The sequence below is a fragment of the Trichosurus vulpecula genome, chromosome 1 (assembly GCF_011100635.1).
Source record: "Trichosurus vulpecula isolate mTriVul1 chromosome 1, mTriVul1.pri, whole genome shotgun sequence".
Taxonomy (NCBI): Eukaryota; Metazoa; Chordata; class Mammalia; order Diprotodontia; family Phalangeridae; genus Trichosurus; species Trichosurus vulpecula.
Window position 1 is genome coordinate 184,588,369 of NC_050573.1, and position 24,208 is coordinate 184,612,576.

Below are 24,208 nucleotides of genomic sequence, written 5' to 3' on the forward strand. Positions count from 1 at the left end.
TAAAATTTTGCCATATATTGTTTTTGTTGCCAGACAAACAGAACAGAGGTCGATATTCATCAGTTACCAGTGATTGCTGGGCATAATAATGCAACTCTATAAATGTCACTCAGTCATTTGTCTAATTAAAATTCCATAAAACTTTATGAATTAATTTAAACATTTTCTATATGTGGTCCACATATCAAATGGCTCACATTTATATAGCACTTTAAGGCTGGAAAAATCACTTCATAGATTTCTCGTTTTGTCTTCAGTACAGCCTTGGAAAATAGGTGCTATTATTATCCTCTTTTTACAGATAAGGAAACTGAGGCAGGCAGAACTTATATATGTATGTATCTATCCATATTTAATATTCTATGTGGTTTATCGGGAGACAGTGGACAGAGCACCAGCCCTGGAATCAAGAGGACCTGAGTTCCAATCTGGCCTCAGACACTTACTAGCTATGTGACCCTGTGCAAATAAATGATTTAACCCTGCTTCCCTCAACTTCTTCACCTATCATATGAGCTGGAGAAACAAATAGCAAACCGCTCCAGTATCTTTGCCAAGAAAACCCCAAAAGGGGTCATGAAGAGTCAGACATGAATAATGATTAAACCAAACAAAAATGGTATATTAGTCAGAATATTGGACACAGAGTCCAAAAGATCCAAGTTAAAATCTTGCCTCAGATACTGACTTAGATATATAACTCAGGAAGGCTGCTTAACTACTCTCAGCTTCTGCCTCAACTTCCTTATCTATAAAATGGGGATTATAATAGAATTTCCTGACAGAATGGTGGAGATAAAGTATAAAGAAGACCTATATGTAGAGGGTTTTGTAAATCTTAAAGTGCTATATGAAATAATGCTAGTTGTTATTTACAATAACAGCAATTGTCATCATTATTATTATCAGGACTCCTCTGTACCTACTTGCTCAATCACAAAACTCAAGGTAAGAAATTTTTCATTTAGTCCATTAATATTCTTTTTTAGGGATTTGGTAGAATGACAGGAGAAAACAAGCTATATCATTACCAGACCTTAAACTGTAACATGATCTTATCCAGTAGTCACATTTATTTAGCAATGTAATATATTTTGTCTCCATCAAAATTCCCCTTTCATACCTCCTGGCAAGACATGAAGATGCCCCATGTTCGAGGAGTCAATGCCAGAAGAGCATAAATTCCCCTAAGTCCTCATAAGTTAGAAAGGCTTTGAGGCCAGACGCATGATATCCGGTGTCTGGTGTCTACAGACCAGACTAGTTCAGAGCAGATAAGCTCATCACCAGAAATTTGCCCACCAAGAGGTGAAATGTTTTCTGCCACAGCAATTTTTATGTGGAGACCACCTCCTAAGGTACGGAGGAGTTGTGATTTGCATCAGTAGAGGAATTATGCACATCTGGAAATCAGATATGCTTAAAGTATAAAATACTGAAAATCCAAGGGTCTTCACACTACAGGTACTCAGTCATATTAACAAATAAACAAAAACAGAAACTACAGAAATGTTTACAAAGAAAAATTCTAAACCTGAACAAAAAAATCCCCACAAAGATGTACCAACAATTCCATCACGATAACACTTATGCTTGTGCAAAAATTTAGATCGGTTTTAACAATAGTACACAAGGCCTTACAGCACTAGGGATGTGATGGCCAATTGTGAGAGAAAGCAATAAATAAAATAAAAAAGCATTTCTATTTAATGGCATGAAACTCCGCATTTTCACTTCCAGATGTCAGCACTACATAAAAAAAATGTTGAAATTGCTTTTAAAAAACAATCATGTTGTACGATTTCCTTCTAAAACATCAAGTTACAGACAGGTCTCTGGGTGTTCTCAGGACAAAAAATATATTTAACTATATGCATCTGTGTGTGTGTGTGCGTGCACGCGCGTGCATTTATACACATCTGCTTTCAGATAAGTGGGGTTCCCCTTTTATTTTTTCACATTAGTTTAACAAAACCATTAAATATTAAAGCTGGAAGGGAGCAACTAGGCAGTACAGTGGATAGAGTGCTGGGCCTAGAGACAGAAAGACATGAGTTCAAATCTCAACACTTATTGGCCATATGATTCTCTCAGTTTTCTTAACTGTAAAATGGGGATAATGATTTGAACCTACTTTCCAGAGCTATTGTGAAGATCAAATGATATCCTATGTGTAAAGCACCAGTGCTTGGCACATAATAGGCGCTTGTTTCCTTCCCTTCATTTAGCATAACCCACTTATTTTTCAGAAGAGGAAACTGTAAACTGAAGCACAAAGAAGGTAATGTCTAAATGAAGACTAGAACTCAGCTCTCCTGCCTCCTAGTCCAATGCTCAGCTACTCCCCTATGCTGCCTCCTTCATGACACCACTATTTCAAGATATAATATGTATCCAACTATATTTGTATATATGCATTATTCTCACTGGCATATGAAAAATGAGCATAGATCCCTTGGACAATTCCCTCTACCCTGACAATATTTCTCAGCATCTTAGTGATAATTAATCTGCCAGTAGAGAGCATCAGTGATTTAAATAATTACAGAACCCATGGCATGACTCATATTTTCCATTTTATTATAATATTCATTTCCAAAGGCTCAATTTCTTACATATCTTAACAAATGTGTGACTCTGGGCCTCAGTTTCCTCCACTGTAAAGTGGAGATAATAATAGCACTTACTTCCAAAGGTAGTTGTGAGGACCAAATAAGATATTTGCAAAGTATTTAGCACACTGCCTGGCATACAGTAGGAGCTAAATAAGTGTGTATTTGCTTCCTACCAGTAGATTTCAAAGCCTTCCCTGAAAGTCCGAAACTGGCTGCCACTCCTAAGCCATGCCTCTACCATCTCTCTTTCAGACGTATTTGGGCTAACAGTAGTGTCCCCCAACTTTAGTTACTTAAGGATTTTCTGTGAGAATATCTCTATCATCATCGCCCCCACCCTATTTCGATCCCCTTCTGATTGCAAAGCCTTAGAGAAATTAAAATTCCTCGTTACAAAAAGATGGTGGACTCCTTATTTTATGATAAGACTTACTCATAGGAGTTTGGCCAAAGGCAAACTCTGGGCTACCTTTTCATTTTTTCACAGATGAATCATTGTAAGAGGCAAGAGATCCATTTTCTTCTCTTAAAGCTGTTACTGTTTTTTTTATTTCACATGACACAGAAAAACCTTTAAACCTGGCACAAAGTGATGAATGTAAATAAAGAAAGTCATTTCCTACATCCTAGAGTATGAATATGGATACTCACCATTATTCTCACCACCAGCCATATGGTAAATATAAGGGAGCTCTTTTCTTAACCTATTTTTGATTTGAAATGGACAAAACACTAGAAGAGGAGAGAAAGTCTAGAATGAGAGGAAAACATTGAGGCATCTAAAAAAGTCCACTTAGTATTTATGATGTCCAATAATTCTTGGCTATCCTGGGGACAATGATGCCAAAAACTGATCCCAAGTAATGAAGTATGGTGGAAAAAAGTTATGGTCTGATACCAAGGAGACCTGGGTTCCAGTTTTGGCTCCTTTAATGACTCCATTAACTTTGTGATGTTAGATGAGTCACTTAGCTTCTGTAAATTTCAGTTTTCAGATGTAGAAAATTATGCGGGAGGGGATCATGCTGGCATTTGCACGTCTCACTGGAATAGATAAACCTTAAGGTCTTCTGACTCTAATTCTTATCTTTCTAGAGTAAGAGTCATAGTGACCATGAACCAGAATAAGATTACCCCTGATTCCAAGTAATTGGTGCTTTATCAACTTTTGGGCACGATACTTTTTTGCACTTAGCATTTACTAACAGCCAAGAGCTGGAGAAGGAAATGGCAAACCACTCTAGAATCTTTGCCAAGAAAATCCCAAATGGGGTCACAAAGAGTCAGATAAAACTGAACAACGACAAGAGTGTTTAAAGGCGGCAGCTGGATGATTCAGTGGATAGAGCTCTGGGCCTGGAGTAAGGAAGACGTGAGTTCAAATTCAGCCTCAAATACTAACTAGCTGTGTGACCCTGGGCAGGTCACTTAACCTCTACTTGCATTAGTCTACAGGAGAAGGAAATGACAAACCACTCTAGCTTATTTGCCAAGAAAACTCCATATGGAATCACGGGGAGTCAATTGGACACAACCGAATGACAACAACAAAGAGTGTACAAAATTATCGTACATAATAACATAGAGCCAATTTTTGATTGCAGATGAGATTGGGAGGAAAAGAAAAAAGGTAGAGGGGGAGGAGATAGAGGGAGAGGGAGATAGAGAAAGGGTGAGAGAGGGACAGAGTAGAAAGAGAAACAGAGAAATGGGGATAATTCCAAACAATGAATATCTCACAGAAAGTTCTGTTTGGCTTCTTCACAAATGTGACTTTTATTTTATAAGTAATTATAGCTTTCAGATTTTGTTTTGCTCTGGCACTTCATTACAATTAGCTTTGAGGGGAGCACAGAAGAGTAGTATTTCCCCTCATCCCACTAGAGAGTGGAGTCAGAGCCCCAGGCTGATGGACATCCTCTCCTAGATAAAACTCTCGGCTTTGGGCAAGTCCATGTTCACCAAGCGTCTCAATGTGCATCTGCCCATTATAGGCCTGATTTGCTAGAACTGAGTGTCAGAACTGGCAAAAATGGAGAGGAACAAACAGAAAAAAGAGGAAATACACAGACGAGCACAGAATTCTAATCCTGACAGCCTCGATAGTCAGGCTAAGCTACAAGGAGGGCAATTCCAGGGCAAAGCAGAGCACACCTTTGAAAAGATCTTGGTAAAGAAATGGCCCCACCCACTCTATCAATGAAGCTCTAGCCAATCCTTGGAGTTTATTTGTGAAAGATACCCGCATCTTCACCAAATGGTTTTGATCTTCTTCCCCATCAAATCTTTCACCAGACATGTTGGAAAGAGCCAAAGGAAATGATTCCCTTGCTGACCAACTTTTCCTTCCCCAAGCCAGATTCTCAATGGTAGCACTTAAAGCCACTTGTTTGAAAACAGACTAAGATTACCTCCAATGTAAAACATTTGGTACTTTACCATCTGATAGAGTATGAATCAGAATTAGAGTTTACTGAGGGCCAAAAGAGCATAAAACTCAGAATTAGGGTTTAATAAGGGCCAAAAGGGTATAAAGCTCTAGTGTAAAATAAAATATTGTCAGTTTATGATTATTAAAATTAAAAAGGAGGGGGGAGGGTAAAAATGGACAATCCTCAACCAAGAACTTCTCAGGATAAGCTTCTATTTGGCTTCTGCACCTATGGGATTTCTACCGTGCAGTAGCTCTGCCTTTCAGACTATGGTTTACTTAGGCACTTCCTGGGAGCACAAAAATAAAATGCTTCTCCCTATGGGGGAGGTGGAAGGGAGAAGAGTCACAGGTTGACAGCAAAGAGAAAAGAAGCTAGATAACCTGCAAACTGGGATACCCTGCCTTTGGAAAAAGTTCACAAAAGGACTATAGGAAAGAAAAGATTTGGAACGAAAAGGTCCCTTAGAAATCATCACATCCAATTCCCTATCCCACCTTTTTTAATGTATGTGCTGCCAAAGCAGGTAGCAACCCCTTTATTTCACAGATGTAAGGAAGGAGTTCCCCTCCTCACCTCAGTAGATAAAATCCCAGAATGTCATCATTTTAAGGGAGGGAGTGTGAAGCAATAGTCTCACAGGTGATAAGCAGCAAAGCCAGGATCTGACTCCAAAGACAGCGTTCTTCTTGTTACACTAGGACTCTTTTTAATGCCTGTTTTTTGGGTGCCTAATAATTTGGTTATCTGAGGATTCAGGCTAATATCCCAGCTTCTGTAAGTCTCTTATTAGGTTTTCACACTGTTTAATTAAGCATAGTTCCAATATGGCTCTCTCACTTTAATCACATCACTGGTACTTTCCCTTTTCAGTCTGGTAAACCCACTGGAATGGAGCCAGACAATAACTATGAGAGGGAACATTTCCCCCTCAAAAGAGGAAGCTCTCAGGCTTCAATTTGTTTACTATAAGGAACATAAACAAAGTGTCTGCATTTTGTTTTTAAAGTATTTGGTGCTGTCGCCTAAAAACATGAAGGGGGAGAGGGGGATTGTGTCTGGAACCATCCAGGTGAAACTCAGACTATGAGACAGCTTTCAAAATAAGATAACTTTTCTAACATCAGCATGTTCTGAAAGATCCCTTTGTGCTGTTATGCAGAGGACCCATTAAAACATTGTAATTTTTCACCAATGTAAAAAAGAAGTCTTTGATTTAAAATGACTTTGTATTCTAGTGCTATTTTAAAGGTGAGTCTGGCTTTTATTCATCGACTAGATTATCTTTTCAGGAGAATTATCATACTTCACTATAAGTACTTAATGAGGCACTAATTAGTACTCCTTTTTTTTTTCATTTATAACTCCTCTGGGAAATGAGGTCAGAACCTGTTTTAGTGCATGAAGCAAACCTTTCTGAGGTTGTATCAAATACTACAGGAGCACTTGTCGAATTCTTTTCTTCCAAAGGGGTGCCCTTACCAAACTCAAAACAGATATAAAAAAGGAATCTTCATTAAGGACTATTCTCCCCGACAGCACAAGGAGCTTCTCAGTGTTTAAATTAATACGCTTCCAAGGAGCTGCTCAGACAAGCTGGGCCAGCTGCCCCCAAATGAATCTAAGCAATCTCTTTCATTTACTTACTGCAACAGTGACCACCTTTCTGTTTCCTGATTGGCTTTCTGGGGGGCCAACATGCAAACATCCAGAGCAGCTGTGCGGGAAGGAATGGTTGTCCCTCGTTCGTCAGGAAGTCTGTCCCCTGCCTTATTTGCATTCAGTGCAATGGGCAAGCTGGGAGATGAGCCCCACCTTTCTGCTTGGTGGCAGTCTGCCAAAGGACCGAGGAGGGGTAAGCAAATTAGAGGTTATAAACACCTCTGGTGGAAAGAAAATTCCTTCGGGCTTTGTCAGGGAACTTCATCGGTGGGAAGGAGGAAAGCTGAACCTGAACTTCGTCAGAGCCGGATGTCTCCAAGGTGTTCAACCTACATGTTCAACCCACACTCCACAGCCCTGCTGGGTGTTTCCATTGCACTTCAGACTCTGCAGTTAGCAGAGCCGGTGGCCGTCCAGGGGAAACGATGTGCTTTTGCAACATAATCTCTTGCTAGCTCTGACCTACCTGGCTGGCCCACAGAGCAGCAGAAGCAGAAAGCTATTCTGGAGTTCAAAGGGGGACATCTCGATAGGCATACACACACAGTGGGTGGGTATTTTATTTCAATGAAGGATTACTACAATCCCCACTCTAGAACTGAGTAACCATTCCGGGGGAGGGGGAAGGCTATAGATACAGTGACAGGCTTACACACAGACATACAGTGGCATAAGTAAGTAACATGAACAGGATGATTATGTGAGGAAACTTTGAGAGGACAAACCCTTCACCATCCATGGGAAAGCTGAGCATACTGTTATAAAGGTGGTATAAAATTGCCATGTTCCTCAATTTACATGAGGAATATGCAACTAGGGAGGATACTGAAATCCAAAACCAGCCCCTGGTCAGACACTTAGTTTAGGCAAAGCAAGCGTCCATTGATATAGACCTGGGGTGCCTGGGAAGTCACTTCTGTCCATCATATGACCTTTTCAAACGAAAGCAGAGTGGTATAATGTAAACAGCCAGAGGACCTGGGATCAAATCCTGCCTCTTCTGTTTATGACCTTTGCCTTGAGCAAGTAACTTAACCTCCATGCCCCACAGTTTCCTCATTTGAAAAATAAAGGGATTAAACTAAATGGCTTCTGAGGGTCCCTTCTAGTTCTAGCTGTATGAGCATACCTGAAACTATACAATTCGAGATTCATTGATTTAATGTAAAAGTTCTCAGAATTCCAAGGTCAAAAGGCTCTAGCAGCCTATGCCCAGACAAGAACTAGTACAGCACATTCATCAAGTGGCCATGCAACCTGCATTGGAAGGCCTAAAGCGAAGGGGACCGCACACCCTCCTAAAGCAGCCCATTCTATTTGGAGATATCAGGGAACATTTTTTTCCTTTATATCAGGTCTAATTTGCCTCTATACAATTTCTACCCAGTATTCCTAGTTCTGGCCACTGGGACTAGACAGAATGAAATTACTCCATCTCCTCCACCACAAGCATTCAAACACTTAATGGTTGTTAGGACACAACACCCTGACATCTCTTCTTTAGGATGAAGGCTGTGGCTGCTCCACTCCATCTTTTTATGGCTTCATCTCAGGGCTCTTCATCAACCTTGTTGCTTTCTGGACATGCCAGGGTCCTTCCTAAAATGTGGTGTCCAGAATTGAAAACCACACTCCAGGTATAGTATGACCAGGGAGAATACAATGGACCTATCACCTCCCTGATTGGACATGATGCCTCTCACAATGCATTCTAAGGCTGTGTTAGCTTTCCTGGGTGTAATTTTATACTGTTTATTTGTAACTGAGTTTTCAGTCCATTAAAACCACCAGATATTTTCCAGATAAACTATTATCTAGCTATACCCCATCTTATAAGTTGATTTCCAAGTGTAAGAATTTTCGTCTATCCTTACTGAATCTCAATGGAACTGATCCAAAGCTCTAGCTTATCAAAATAATGACTTTGTCATCCAGCTGATCAGGCAAAGCCCTCCAACTTGTATTATCTGCTTTTCTGATGAGCATAATATCTATATTCTTATGGAAGTCAGTGACAAAAGTGTTAAATAGCACACAGGTCCCGGAATACATCTCTAGGGTACTTCAGGGAAGACTTTCCTCCCAGTGAATATCAAACCAGTTCTTTGGGTATGGCCATCTAACCAATTCTAAATCTACCTAATTGTACTCTCAACTAGTTCATACCTCCTCAACCTCATACCTCCTTATATTTCTATAAGAATATGCCTTTGCTACAACTATATCTAAAACGTTCCTCTGATTTACCATTCTAGTAAGCCTATCATAAAAGGAAATGAAGTTAGTGTGGCATGAACTCTTCAAAACAAAGTTGTGCTGTCTCGCTGTGACCACTGCTTCCTTTTCTAGATGTTCACTAACCATCCCTTTAATAACACATTCTAGAATTTTGCCAGGAATAGGAATAAAGTTCATTGGCCTTTAGGATACAGGATCCATTCTTTTCTCTTTTTTGAGTACTGAGATATTTGCCCTTTTCTAATCCTCTTTAAACCCTCCAGTTCTCCTCAGTCTTTCAAAGTTGGCTAACAGCAGCTCAGAAGTGACAATTGCCAGTTCTTTCTGTGTCAAAAGATGTGATTTCATGAGTCAAGAGACTTAAACTAATCAAGGTCAACTACACGTTTTCTTATTATCTCTTTAGTGATCTTGGCAACGGATCAAGTCCTTATTAGCCAGTTTGACTTTGTCTCTTCCAGGACAAAGATCATTCTTTTGGCAGAGAAAAAAAAGAAAGAAAGGAAAAGTTCAGTAGCTCTATTTCTTCTCCATTGTTGGTTATCATTGTCTCATTCACCCTAAAAAGTGGTTCTCTCTGTCATTTAATCGTTCTCTTTCCCCTGACATAGCTCAAAAACACCTGTTGGCTATAGCCTTAGTTCTCCTCACTAGTCTCAGCGCATTCTCACCATTAGCACTCGATACTTTTTTACAACATTATGTCATGCTTTAACATTCATCCTTCATTAGCTGCCTTTGCTTCCATCTTTTATACATTTGAAAAGTTAAGTGGCTTGGTGAATTCTGTTCATTTATAGAAGTTTCTTTAGACAACTTCCCTCATCCCTTCTTAAAAAAATTCTCCTACTAACTTCAGATTTTCATTTTTGAGAATTTCCCATCCTTCTTGGACTGACACCTCAAAGAATTTTCATGCATGAGATCGTGTCTATCCTCTCTGAATGAAATCTGTTCTCCCCAAATCCAGCACGTGTGACAGACGATTCCCAAATTTCCTCTTCCTTCTCTATCACAAACCCCACTCCAACAATCAGTTCCTCTCTCTTGTTTGTGACAATCAGATCCATAATAGCACATCCCTTTGTGGGTTCCTCAGATTTTTTTTAAATCAACCAATCAAACACTTATTAAGTTTCTACAGTGTTGCCTGCACTGTGCTAAGTGCTAGAGATACAAAGACAAAGAATGAAATAATCCCTATTACCAAGGAGTTTACATTCTAATGGGAGCATGGAGGATAAAATTAACATTGTGGCAAATCAAGAAATTATTAGCAAACTCTGCCTTTGGCAAAAAGAAAGTCACGGCAGAAACACAGACAGAGACCTCCTGAAAATGAGCTCCTGCTTCTAGCTCCTTGTAAGGCAAAAAAAAGTCCTAGCAGAGGTAATATAGTAAGGTCTCTCGGTGGGGCTAAGATATACAGCTCCTACATCTTATTATTATATTACATATACATGTTATTATATTACATATAAAGTCCTTACCTGAGATTAACTTTTAATGAGGGAAGAAGATGGAAGGAGCTTGAAGGTCCTAGGTGGGATGGGGGAGGAATAAAGGAGAGCCTCGGCGCTAGAAAAAAACAGTCTACTTCACAGTTTTGCCTAGGGGTGCTCTTGCTTCACATGCAAATTCAGAGGCTGAGAAAGTCATTTAGATGACATTTAGCTGTAGTTTTGACCAGCCTCACCATAAGGTCAACTGTTCAATTAAGAACTTAGAAAACCTTCCTACACCAAATGCAAAAAAAAAAAAGTTAGCATCCCACGTCCTTTTAGGTCCCTTCCAGATGAGCTGCCTGGGTGCAATTCACCAGCTGTGCTCCCTTACACCTGCAGATACCGGGGATGGGGAGAAGTTATGCTTTCTTCAACATACAACTATGAAATTTTGTTTTTCAACTAACAGGGTCCTTTATAAATTCTGATGACCTGTGGGCAGGACAGAAAGGCCCTATAAATCACTTAACCAGGGCTCCAATAAGTGAAACAGTTGAAGTACTGTTTGTCTTTGGAGCTCACTCTAATTCAGGGCCTGCCTTTCTGTTTTCCATCCCCACTTTCATGCATCCTCAAGCTAACCACTGCCACTGGGGGCTTGTTGAGGACACATGAAAAGCCTGACAAGAATTTCATCACACAGCATCAACTCTGTGCCTTCTAAGGTATCAACTCAGTAATTTGATTAGTATAATGATGATGATGATGATGACGATGATGATGGTAGAATTTATATGACACTTCCAGGTTTGCAAAGCCTTTACACATATTATTGTATTTGGTCCTCACAAATGCCCTGTGAGGTAGGTGCTATCATCATCTCTATTTTATACTTGAAGAAATTGAGACAGAAAGAGATTAAATAACTTCCCCAGGGTCACATAGCTAGTAAGCAGCTCAGCCCAAATCTGAACTAAGGTCTTCCTGACTCCAGCTCTGTCCACTGTGCCACCTTGTTACCTCTAGGAGAGAAATCTTCAAAATACAAAGATAAAAAAACATAGTTAAGAAAATACACACAAGCAAAGCATGTAACTCATTTGTCTCCCCTTCTGTAATTGTAGTATTGTGGAAAGGACACTAGGAGTCAGAGGTCCTGGATCTGAATTTCAGCTTGGCTATTTACTATGTAGCTTAAGCAAATGACTTCTATTCTCAGGGTCTCTATTTTTCCATCTATACAATGGCAAGATTGCATTAAATGACAGCTACATTTTCTTCCACCTCAAAATTTATGATCTTTTAATATGACCTTTGACTTTAATAGCCCTCAGACTATGTATACTGAAAACAACAACCCGTATTTGTGAAATGCTTTAAAGCTTACAAAGCACTTTCTTTACAATGAACCTATGAGATGAGAACAATAAAATTACAATACCTATTTCATTTAGGAGTAAACCAAGAATCAGAGTTTAGATGACTTGACCAATGTTATAAAACTAGTAATATTCAATGTCAGGATTTGACCCTATGCTTCCTGATTTCAAGTTCAGCATTCCTTCCACTCCACTACACAATGTCTTCCAAGTAAAGGTGATGAAATACCATCATTCACCCCCAGTCAGTCGCAACTAGGCATGAATATTGATATAAGATAGCTTTAAATCCGAATCAAGACCATACTGGTAACATCTTTGAACATTCTCTCCTTATTCACCCCCTGCTAAAGAAGACAATTTGGAAAGACTGCTATCTAGGCCAGGTGAAGTAAGGGCAAAGAAAAGAAAACAAGGTGTGTCTGTTTCAGAAATCACAATAGAAGTCCAGTAAAACATATTTCCATCATTGTCATAAAAATCTCTGATAAGTTCAAGGTTGTATTGCTATTAGAACTCATGTTTATGTCAGTAGTGCAAAACATATTTGGACCTTAATTATCAGATGGCTTTTTCTTTAGAAGAATTCTCTTGAAAAAGAGAGATTGACAGAGACAGAAATTCAGAGAGATAAACAGAGAAGACACAGAGAAACAGATGGAGAAACAGAGAGAGACAGAGACCACAGAGAGGTTCAGAAACTATTTTAGTAGTGTAAGAACTAAATAAGAATTAGCTGTCCCAAGCACCGATGTCACATGTGCTCTTAAATTTGGTAATAGATTGACCTCCATCATCAGACAGGCTTACTATTGAAACTTGATTTTTTTTTCATTAATTTACGAGAAACACATTTCATAAATAGAAAATTCTGATTCTAGCTTCAATAGGTTTCTGTAACCAGATGGGAACACAGTTCCCATTTAGAGTATTCAATTCATCACAACAAACATTTACACAGCACCTACTATGTGCAAGGCATTGTAGTAGGTTATGGAGATACAAAGATGAAAATAGAAAAAACAGCCCCTGCCCCCCCAAAATCTTATTTCTTAAAGGATGATCTAACGTGTCAGTCAATAAGCATTTATTAAACATTTACTATGTGCTAGCCGAATACAAAGACAATATACAGCTTCTTCTCTCAATGAGCTCAGAGTCTAATGGTAGGACAAATAGGGGAGGGGATAATGTGCAAATAACTATATGTCCACAAAATTCATATTGTATAAACTGAAAACAATCAACAGAAGGAAGCCATTAGAATTAAGGGGGATCAGGAAAGACTTCCTATTGAAGGTGGGATTTTAGCTGGACTTCTTGAAGGAAGATGGAGAAGTCAGGAGATGGTTTAGCATATGCGCAGATATGTAAATATAAGATAATATGAAGTGGGAGAGGGAACCAATAACTAACTTGTTGGATCAAGCTAGGGTTCCTGTAGGAGGCAGTACCCTGAGCTTTGAATGAAGATAAGAATTCTAAGGTAGATATGAGGAGGGAGAATATTTGAGGTATGTGTATTCAGATGATGAAAAGTCAGGAAGACAGGGCTGGGGGGCTGAGTCTGGGGGAAATATCATTCCTATGGGGAAAAGGTGTTACGACTTCAAATACCATACCTGCAAAATGACTTTTGGAATGTAAACTATTCCTAAATTGGAGATTGACACTTAATATATTATAGAAATATGGAATAATCGATTTAGTACTGAAAGGGACCTTAGAAGTGATCAAGTCCAATGTCCTCATTTAACAAATGGGGAAACTGAGACACATGAGGAGTTAAATGATTTGTCCTGGGTCACATGGCTAGAAGTGTTAGAGGTGGGATTTGAACTCAGGTCATACCCCTTCTCCCCCCCACCCCCAAATTGAAAAGATTAATTCCTGGTCTATAAATAGATACTTAATACATGTGAAACCCATATGGGCATACATATAAATGAATATTCATTCAAATTGATTACTTCAGCTAGGAATCACTGATAAAAATTCAGAAAAAAAAATTAGAGAAAATGAGGCAGTAAAATTAGATAGTCTCTAATGTCCTTCTAAGGGTCTCTCCTTTTTGGAGGGGTGGGATAGGGATTAAGTGGCTTACCCAGAGTCACACAGCTATTTAGTGCCTGAGGCCAAATTTGAACTCAGGTCCTCCAGACTTCTGGGCCTTTGCTCTATCCACTTCACCACCTAGCTGCCCAAAGTTTTTTATTCTATTATTCTCCATGGATAAACAAGGAGATAAGAGCGAAGGCCTCACAGTTTTCTAGGCTCAGTTCCTTGTCATAGCCTACTGACTTGACCCTTAGTCAGTCTAGCCACAAAACTATTAAGTGCCCCATAATCTAGGAATGAAATCATATGAGAAACTGGGTGCCAAATAGTTCCCAGAGATTTACAAAATATCAGAACTTTTCTCCAAACCTCTCCCCTCATCAAAACAGGAAAATATCTGGTATCTGTTGTTTACTCTAAGTCATGGATTGGCTACAGGTCTAATGAGTTTCAGTCACTGTTTTACCTCTCCCAAGCACTGATTCACCTTTTACTTCTAACTGTGGTAAAAAGACTTGAAAAAAAAAACTTATAAAAGGACTCCCAGGCATCAGCAAGCAAAAGGGAGGGTGGGGGAAGGCAGTAAAGAGGAAAAGAGGACAAAGGCCTTCAAGTTGTACCTGAAACTATATGATGAGTTTAGTTTTAGACATGTTGAATTGGAGGTGATACTCAAATATCCCACTGGAGATGACCAGCAAACAACTAGATAGGTGGGCTTAATGTTTAGGAGAGACCTAGAGCTGGCTACATACAACTATTTAAAGTTTATATTTATTTAAAGTTTATAATTGAACCAAGGAGAATAGATATGATCCCCAAGAAAGAATGCAGAAAGAAAAGAAGCAAGGATAAAGGATGGAGGTTTTGGAAGGAAAGAAGGGACAAAGGGAGGAGAGACTTATTAAGGGCCTACTATGTGCCAGGCACTGTGCTATAAGCACTTTATAAATATTATCTCATTTGATCCTTTCTATTTTCTCTTTTAGCACTTATTTAATCAAGTGCCCCTTATGAGTCTGGCCTTTGTTTCTTTGATTAAATTAGGGGTCTTTGATGACCTCTTTGCCTCAAGGGAAAGCCTCGTTTGCACGGGTTTGTCTCCGGTTTGTGATGCTTTTGGGTCACGTGGGTGAGTTGCATGTTTGACTCACCTTTGACCCTGAACAAGATAAATAAACCCAGAGGTTGGCATTCTCCCTTGGGACTCTCACTCACGGGAAGAATGGTGCATGACTCTGGGCAAGCCGCTGTGAAGAGCTCCCCGGCTTGTGAACCCAGATGTTGATGCTTTCCTGTTAAATATGAATTGTGATTTGGTCTGTTTATATTGTATATGTCTGTAATTTGTTTTTATTTGCTCTGAAGTTCAGGGTGCTGGCTTTTCCTCCTGAACTAAGTGAATGATATTTGTAAGTTGGATTAAAGTAAGATTGTTAAGCCCTTAATGTTACTTTCCTTAGTAAAGCAGATCAAAAGAACCTGTGCTGGCAGCTCTTGCTGTTGGACTTATGTTGGTCTTTTACCCCCACAATAGCTGCTGGTAGTGAAATTGTTGCTACGCTAACATGTATAAGAAAGGGTCCGGGGGGGGCAGCTAGGGGGCCCAGTGAGTAGAGCACCAGCCCTGGAGTCAGGAGGACCTGAGTTCAAATTCAGCCTCAGACACCTGACACGTGTACTAGCTGTGTGACCTTGGGCAAGTCACTTAACCCCAATTGCCCTGCCAAAAAACAAACAAAAAAAAAAAAACAAAAAGAGAAAGAGTCCAGAGGATGAATGATGAATGAACAAAGGAGATTAAGAAGGAACAGTCAGATGGGTAGGAGGAAATCCAAAAGGAGAGCAGTGTCATGGAATCCAAGGGAAGAAAGGGGGTCCAGAAGAAAAGGGTCAAGTGTCAAAAGCTGCTGAATGATAAGGGAGGATAAAGACTGCTGACACAGTGATATCCCACTGGCCATGGTCCACAGGAATTAGAAATGCCACACAAAGAGAAAAATTTAGAGCGATTGAGATTTCAAGTGTCTTTGGATCAGAGGATATAACATAGCATAGTTAGAGCTTGCTGAGACCTCCCCCTTGTACCATGGAAGCTGAATTCTGCACCCTGCTCCCATGCATTGTAGACTTCTTATCCACACCCACAGAGCTCTCCTCGACACAAAAAAGTTGAGAGAGACAGAGAAATAGAGAGACACAGATACAGAGATAGAACAGACAGAAATAAAGAGACAGAGAAAAGGAGACACACTCTGTTCTGGATTTGTTTGTGATCTTAAGGACTAGGATGTCCTAGGAAATTAGCACCCAGGCAGAACATACACACACTGACTCTGAGTCACCCTGGTCAGCTGTCAGTAACTGAGGTCTGGCAGGCAAAAGGGTACAGACTGAAGTCAAACACTCGGCCATGATTACATCTGCACCAAGCTGAGGGAGGGGCCCATGACCTACCTCTGCCCACTGCACTTTGCTTCTATTTGGTTGCTTCTCACCACAATTCATTTAGATGGCAAAGAAACTTTTATTTCCCCTCCCATTCTTGTTAGAAAACATGTAATGCTATTGTTCTTTGTTTCCTCAAAATCCATTGGCATCCTTACTCTCCAAAGAGGAAGGCCAGAGAATTTTCTGACAGGATAAGTAACCAGAGCCCAGTCACCAAATGACTGTGGGAGGAGAGCAAGGGGTAAAATAGGTGTCACTTTTTAACCACGATCATTATTACTGCTGGCAAAGGCACCTGGGTTTTCATTAGGGTGCTACTCTGTACCTATTTGGACTGCTGAGTACTATACTTTGGAGACCCATTATATAACCTTAAGTGCCTCACTTTACATTGAGGCAATGGAAAGTCTCTGGAAAGTTTTAAATTCAATTTTTGTAGTGTGGTCTATGTTTCTTATGTGCATTAGAGGAGATCACTCTTTAAAGGGATCTTGAAATCCTTCCCTATTGCTAACAATCTGTTTTGTAAATTCAAATTTCCACATATCAAGTTTTCCTAAAGAAGAGTTGTTTGTAATAGAGGTGGAATGGGCAAAGTAACCTCAAATCTTGAATATAAGTCAACAAAAAAGAACACAAATCCTGGGGTTTGGACAAAGTAGTAGTAATAGAGGATAAATAGGGGCCTTGGGGGCAAGGGGCAAATGGCCACAGGAAGGTGTCCTCTGTCCCAACAAACACACTCAGAGAAGACACTGTTCTATGACCCTATGAATAAACCCTTAGAGAGAAGATGTGCAACATAAGCCTGGATCAATGAAGATTTTGCCACTATTTCCTCATAGTTAAATATGAGGGTCAGGCAAAGGTCCCTCTCCAAGGAAACTGCGTGACCTGTTGGAAAGCAGTATGTTGTTAATTGGAATATCAGCCCACAAATAGCCCCCAGGAGAAGCCTATTCTAGAGTGACACACTGCATGAAGTTGCTGCTGGACAAAGTAAAGGGAAATCAAACTGTTCTTCATGCTCTTCTTCCTCATGCATTTGAGACTTTGTTGATCATTTCTGTACCTGTACATTGGCTGTCTGTCCCCCATGCCTGCAGTATCCTCCCTCTTCACCTCTGACTCACAGAATCCCAAGTTTTACACAAAGCTTAGTTTAAAGGATCATCCTTATATAAAGCCTTTCCTAATTCCCCTGGCTGCTAAGGCCTCCACCTACTCTCCACCAAAATAAACTTATAAGTTAAGTCAACAAGCACTATGTTCCAGGCACTCTGTTTATATACATACATATATATATATATATATATATATACATACATATATATATGTGTGTGTGTGTGTATGTGTGTGTGTGTGTGTGCATGTGTGTATATGAGTAAACACATACACATGTCCATAGATAGATCTGTATATAGGAATGTAAATGCATATAGATATACACTAAATACATACACACATACTTACATGTGAACATGATGTCTCTGCCGACAGAATATCCTTAAAGACAGAGACTGATTCTTTGTGTTTGTATCCTCAGTGACTAACGAAGTGCCTGGAACATACTATAGGTGCTTAATAAATGCCTGCAGATTTGTAGATTGGAAAAGGAAAGAACAGATAAGAACCAGCATGTTACAATGGAAAAAAAAAACACTAGAGAGATAGCCAGTAGACTGGAGTTCTAGTTTCAGTTTTTCCACTAATAAGTTGTGCTTTTACTTTTCTGGACCCTCACCTGTAAAAAAGGAAGGGGATTGACTTACATGGTCTCAAAGGTACTTCCACTGTGATGACTCCATTAAAAAAGGAACTATTAACATTTCTGCAAATAAGCACCAAACTGCAGCTTCTACTCCTGGAAGCTTTTGACTATCAAACCAAGCCTTTGTGTTTCAAACAAACTAAAATAAAAAAAAAATAAAACATCCCAGGCATCCCCACTGTTTATGATACTTTCACTGGCCATACCATTTCCATAAATCTATCTATGTATAAAGCAGCAAATGAATTCCGATGCAAAGACTGAGCATGTACAGAGCACAAGGTCATTAGATACCATTAGGAGTGGCATAGCGGCACATGCATTTAGGAGATAACATAACTGAGTGTATTATCTATAAATCATCCTCGCTCTTCTTGCCTGCCTGTCGCTTTCACAGTTCCGAAGCCACTATATTGTTCACTCCAACCTCACTCGAAGAGCTAAGACAATAGCGTCAAACAAAGCTGGAATGCTAAAGCTTTGTAAATGTTTTAGTTGTCTCTGAAACATGGGAAAATTCCCACATCTGCAAGACAGTAATGGCCCCAGTGATGTGCATATTTGTTTGTAATGAGGGTACACTCAGCAATACATACAAAGGATGACTGAAAAGAAAAGGGAAAAGACATATGCAGCAGATAATTTCACACAAAAACCAATGAAGAGTGCTACCAAAAAAAGGAAAAAAAGAAAAGTGAAGGAAATAGGGAAGATGAAATGGAAACAAATAATCACAATAAAGTAGATTTTATTGCTAAACCCAATGGCCTTTTTTTAAGTCTTCTCTCATCTTGACCTCTGTACATTTTTGATAGAATTGACCAACTCCTTCTCCTGGATATGCTTTCCTCCTTGGGTTTCCATAACACTGCTCTTTATTGACTCTCTTCATAGCGTTCTGCTGGTTTATTCTCAGTCTCTTTTGCTGAATTCATTAGCTGCATCTCAGCTCCTAAGTGTGAATCTATGCCTGGGTCCTCTTATTTAGATGGCAGAGTAGAGAGGTAGTTAGGTGGCACAGTGGATAGAGCTCTAGGCTTAGAGTCAGGAAGACCTGAATCCAGTGACTCAATGATCTTTTCTCTCTTGGAGATGTCACCAGGTCTCATGGGGTTCAATGATAATTTCTATTCGGATGACTACTAAATCTACTTCACCAGATCTCATCTCTTTCCTGAGCTCTAGTCTCTCATCTTCCAATGGTCCGCTATACTTCTTGACCTGGCTTTCCCATCAGCATCTCAAACTCAACACGTGTAAAATGGAACTCATTAGAACTACTTATATTCTACAGTGTTCTGCAAAGATCAAAAGACAAAAGCACAAGAAGCACTTTGTAATCTTAAAGCACAAGGTACATGTGGGCTATTGTTACTCATTTCAATTACTCTCTCACTAAATCTAGCTCTTTTCCTATTAATGTCCAAGGTCCCACCATCCTTCTAGTCATCCGAGTTTAAAATTCTCATAGTCCTTCAACTCTTTGCTCTCCTTTGATTCTCCTATTTAATCAGTTGCCAACTCCTATGGATTGATTCCTCCTCTACAGCATCTCTCGTACATCTCTCTATTCAGGTTTATTTGTTGCTCAAATGAGCCTATCTGTGCGGTGAGCAGAGAGAGTACGGACCCAGAGGCCAGCAGGGCTCAGAAGAGCAGTGCAGCAACACCACTGCAATGTTGGAATTCCAGGGGTTTGATGTCTTTTGCATAATTCGTTCCTGCAGTGTTCTTGTCTAAATCATGTGTTTGTGCTGCTCCAGAAGCCACATACCATGTCAACCAGACTAAGGGCAGTTGAACAATGAGGATGCTCTGTTTCTGATTCAGCTTCTGGCTGCCTAAGTGCACTAACTGAACACATTTCTCCTCCTTCAGACAGGTGCCCTATGGTAGGAATTAGGACACAATGCTATTAGCAATCTGAGGAAGGAGAGAGAGAGAGATATATACCTTCCATCTAGAGAATCAGGAAAGATTCCATGGAAAATATGGTACCTGAGCACCAGTACATTTGTCATGATATATACTTGTACATGTATACGTACACATATGTATACATGTATACATTGTACATTTTCATCTTAAAATAATAACTATTTTTCATCCATACTGTCAGATTCAAACATCCCTCAAACATCATACAACAAAGACCATTTAGATACCCAAATTTGACTTCTCTTGATAATAAATTCCATTTTCAGCAGCTTAAAATATTTTCTCATAAAAATTTTCTGGGGAACTATGTAGTTATGTTTTTTACTTGCCTACCCTGTGGTATAGTGGCACTTACAAGTTAGGAGGACCTGGGTTTGAATCTTGTATGTAACACTCGTATGTAACACTCGTATGTAACACTCGTATGTAACACTCGTATGTAACACTTGCAAACCATGTAACCTTTACCAAGACGCTTAACTTCCTTGAGTCTCAGTTCATCTGTAAAATAGGGAAAATAAAACCTAACCCACACAATTGTTGGGAAGATCAAATAAAACAATGTATGTAAAAACCTTTGTAAACTTGAAAGCACCCTATGTTAGCAATTATTTCCGTTGTTATTATCATCATAATTATTATTTACCACACTTGGGATTTGCATAGGAAAACTCCATGAGACCCTAGATTTTAATGTTAAATAATTATGAGTTCCATGAAAACAATGTTGTTACTCACAATAATTATTCAGGAAAGGAGTACAAAAAGGTTCTTTTCCTTTGTATTGGAAAAGGCTGGGAGACCCAGGGCAGGAGTCTTTTTTCTCTGGTTGTAGCAGAGAGCAGCAGGTGCTGGGCAATGGTTAGCAAAACAGCAAGCATTGATGGAAAGCTCAGCTTAAGTTGAGAAATTGGGACAACAGCCATAGACAAAGCAACAATTTTAGTAAAAGTCAATGATGCGGCCAATGGCCAAATTCAAGGAGAGTGTCAGACAGACAGGCTGCAGTCAGAGACCAGACACCCTAAGAACAGAAGCAGAGACCAAGAGTCAGGGGAACACAAGGAATATACAAGGTTAGAACCCTTCTCTTAACCTTACAGACCAAACATGAGTTCTTTTCATAGTTTGAACTGATTTGTTATTTGTACATTTAAAGGCCTGGGTTGCCAAAGGACTGTATAACATGTAACCTACAGCAGCAGTCCAGTACTATCCTGGCTTCCAGTTCAAACTAATATTAGTGAAGTACCTATTAACCAAGATCATATACTAGGTTATGTGGATACAAAGACAAAAATGAGACAGTCTTTGAACTCAAGGAATACGTGTTTTGAGTAAAAAAAAAGACAATATGAGGCAATGTTTCAATATGAAAATAGGTTATTTTACTTTTCTTTTGATCCAGAGTATTCCTTCTTTACAGCCCATCACCCGTACTTTGTCCAAAGTTCATTCCATATGCCCATCCTCCCATCTCTGGCCCTGACTAGCTGATACTTGTTACAAGGGTTTTGTTTTTCTTCCTCTTTCAGTCAAGTGTTGGTGGGATTGGGAGAGAAAGAAGGTAGATTTTCATTCATTTTCAAAAATTTAATTTAATTTTTATAAATCTGGTTCCATCAATATATTCCAAAATGTTCTGTAGTCAAATTATTTTGGGAAACTCTTATACTACCAGAATAATACTCATACTATAAGAGAGTATTTTAAATAGAACCATGTAGCATTCATTTTTTCTTACATTATAAACTTAAAAGGTCATAAATACACCTTAGCACTTTGGAAAAATTGCTTTCCAGATTTTTTTGGCGGGGTGTGCTGTTCTTTACTATTAAATATCATTGTTCTAACTTAGGAGAAGCCTTTTGGGGGGTGGGAGGGGCAACTAGAAAACACTATTCAAATGTCTTCAGTGATAGGTATTTTTATCCCTAACTCCTTGCCAACTAGAAACTGGCTCATCCACAAACTTGGTCTTTCAGGAAGAGTTCTAGTTCTAGGCAGTTTTCAAGAAGAAATCAAAGCTATCAGTAGTCACATGACAAAATGCTCTAAATCATTATTGATTAAAGAAACGCAAATTAAAACAACTCTGAGGTACTACCTCACACCTATCAGATTGGCTAAGATGACAGAAAAGGAAAATAATAAATGCTGGAGGTAATGTGGAAAAATAGGTACACTAATTCACTGTTGGCCGAGTTGTAAACTGGTCCTATGATTCTGAAGAACAATTGGGATCTATAACCTAAGGGCCAAACTGTGCATTTGACCCAGCAATACCACTACTAGGTCTGTATCCCAGAGATCAAAGAAAGGAAAAAAAAACCTATTTGCACAAAATATTTATAGCAGCTTTTTATGGTGGCACAAAATTAGAAACTGAGGGGATGCCCATCAATTAGGGAATGGCTGAACAAGTTGTGGTATATGATTGTGATGGAATACTATTTTACTATAAAAAAATGATGAGCAGGATGGTTTCAGAAAAATCTGAGAAGACTTATATGAATTGATGAAAGTGAAGTGAGCAGAACCAGGAGGACATTATGCATAGTAACAACAATATTGTAAGGATGATCTACTGTGAAAGACCTAGCTATTCTGATCAAGACAATGATCCAAGACAAGGACCCAAGATGAAATATGCTATTCACCTCCAGAGAGATCAACTCTCAGTGCAGAGTAAAGTACAATGTTTTCACTTTTAAAAAATTCTAGTTTTGTTAAAAGTCTGGTTCCCTCCTAACAACTAAACACCCACCATGGCTGAGAAATTAAAGAATTTCAATTCAAGTAAACACATTTCCTAAATATGCAAAGACATTTTCACCATTAGAACATGCTAGGCTTCTAAGGATCTTCCCTTTCCCTTACCACCATTCCTAGAATCATGGAATGTTAATCAAAGAGTAAAAGGACTTGAGAGATCACTGCTTAAAACTCCCCTTTTGTATAAATGGGGAAAGTGAAGCCCATAGAAATAAAGTCATTGGCCAGCATTCCAGAGGCTACTTATTATTCCTTCTCCTCCTCCAGGGTGTCTTAACTTTTTGGGGGTTGTGGACCTTTTGGCAGTTTAGTGAAGCCTATGGACCCCTTCTCAGAATAAGGTTTTTAAATGCACAAAATAAAACATATAGCATTACAAAAGAAACTAATTATATTGAAATATGGTTATTAAAATATTTTTTAAAATGCATTCATGAATCCCAGGTTAAGAGCTCCAGCATTATACAGTATTGCTTCGATGGCATGTTTTTAAAAAAAGTACACTTTGTTTTTATTGAATTAAAATATCCCTCTCTCTCCCTCTCTCCCCTACAATCTCCAGTTGAAAAAGGAAAAATTCCCAAACTCTTTTAACAAATATGCATAGTTAAGTAAACCAGATCCCTCCGTGGCCATGTTATAAAAAAAATCTCAATCTGTACCCTGAGTCCATCATGTCTCTTTCAGAAGGTGGCTAGAATATGTGATTTGTGTGACTGATCATTGTGTTGATCAGTAATCTTAAACCTTTCAAAGTTCTTTGTCTTTATGATATTGTTATTATTACATAAATTGTTCTCTTGGTACCATTCACTTCTCTCTGTATCACTTTATGCATGTTCTTCCAAGGTTTCTCTGAAACCATCCTCTTTATAATATTTATATACCTTTGTTTAGCTATTTTTCAACTGCTAAGCACCCCAAGTTTCTCAAAAGAGTTATTATAAATATTTATGTATATATGTGTCCTTTCCCTCTATCTCTGCTCTCTTTGTAGTACAGACCTAGTGGTGGTATCAAAGGAAATGCACAATTTAGTAATTTCTTAATGGCATTTTAAAATTAGAGCAGCTCAATGCAAATGTGGAAGTCATTTGAAGTCTAAGGAGGAAGACAAAGAATTTAACTGTCCTTGCGTTAAAGTGTCTGAAATTAATACGGCTTTGTTTTATTTCAACATGAAGAAGTATTAAAAAAATTTGTATAGTGATTTGAAGTTTGTAAAGCATTTTCCTGACAATAACCAAAAGATAGGTATTGCAAGTACTATTATCCCCATTTTACATTTGAGGGAAGTAAGTCTCAGAGGGCTTAACTGTCTTGCCTAATGTCACACAACTAATACTTGAATTCAAACTCACGTCTCTCAGAACTTCAAGCCCTACTGGGTTTCCACTACTGCAGACTACCATAAGCACATTAACATTTCAAATGTTCAAATCAC

At 39.0% G+C, this 24,208-nt stretch overlaps 1 protein-coding gene across 5 annotated transcripts in view; it reads right to left on the bottom strand.

Moving 5' to 3' along the window:
• The window catches only part of ATXN1 (ataxin 1), a 528,710-nt gene that overhangs the window by 341,397 nt on the left and 163,105 nt on the right, over nucleotides 1-24,208 (bottom strand). The gene's annotated exons all lie outside the window — the stretch shown is intronic.